Source organism: Rhipicephalus sanguineus, chromosome 2 (genome assembly GCF_013339695.2).
Source record: "Rhipicephalus sanguineus isolate Rsan-2018 chromosome 2, BIME_Rsan_1.4, whole genome shotgun sequence".
Classification (NCBI taxonomy): domain Eukaryota; kingdom Metazoa; phylum Arthropoda; class Arachnida; order Ixodida; family Ixodidae; genus Rhipicephalus; species Rhipicephalus sanguineus.
In genome coordinates, this window is record NC_051177.1 from 238,210,097 (window position 1) to 238,210,944 (window position 848).

Below are 848 nucleotides of genomic sequence, written 5' to 3' on the forward strand. Positions count from 1 at the left end.
CACGCGACCATGCATGCGCATGACGTGTTCATGCGTATGTGTCAAGTGAAGAGGGCAGGGAAGAGATTGGGCTTGCGAAGGCTACACGGGGCGAGGGGCAAGGGTTTGAAACTCGCCTCCTCTCATCATGGTTCGCGCCGCTACAAATTATTGTTTTTCTCAGCTCGTAATGAACCGATCTGAAAAATTCTTGCGGCATACTGCTCTTCATTCGGCACACAACAACTTCCAGCGTCTGACTAAAATTTGGTATCTGGCCTGGTGAGGGGCCCTTTAAGGGGTAATGGCAGTGCCAGTGCAAGTTGTCGAAGCGAGAAATAATCCCACTTAAAGTATTAGTCAATGCCAATTATTTAGCCGCGTGCACCTCCTTGGCGTGAACGGCAACGCAAGCAATGACCCCCACAGTTACACGCCATGTGTGCAACACGCTTTTATTTCGATGAAAGAAGACGTCAAATGATCGAAGCCTTGGCGTTTTCCTCAAACACGATGACAAGCACGGCGACTAGAGACGCAAATGCGGCATTTACGGGAACACAAAGAGTCGAGATTCACAAAGGCGATCTCAGACCACTTCGCCACACCTCGCTTTGAGTCACAGTTGCCATAGTTACAGCAGACAGTGAAGAAAACTGGCGGCGAGAGTTTCGCAAAAAAATTACAAACAACCTTAATAAACGTGATTAATGTCCATGTTTTATTCTTTGAAACCTTAAAATAACGATTTCTTTATTTTAAGTTTTATGTTAAATCTGGCATTCTTTGTTTTAATACCACATTAGGTACTGCTCAGAAACATCGCCTTGGAGATGTACATTACTTTTTCGTATAGACTCCGAGATAAC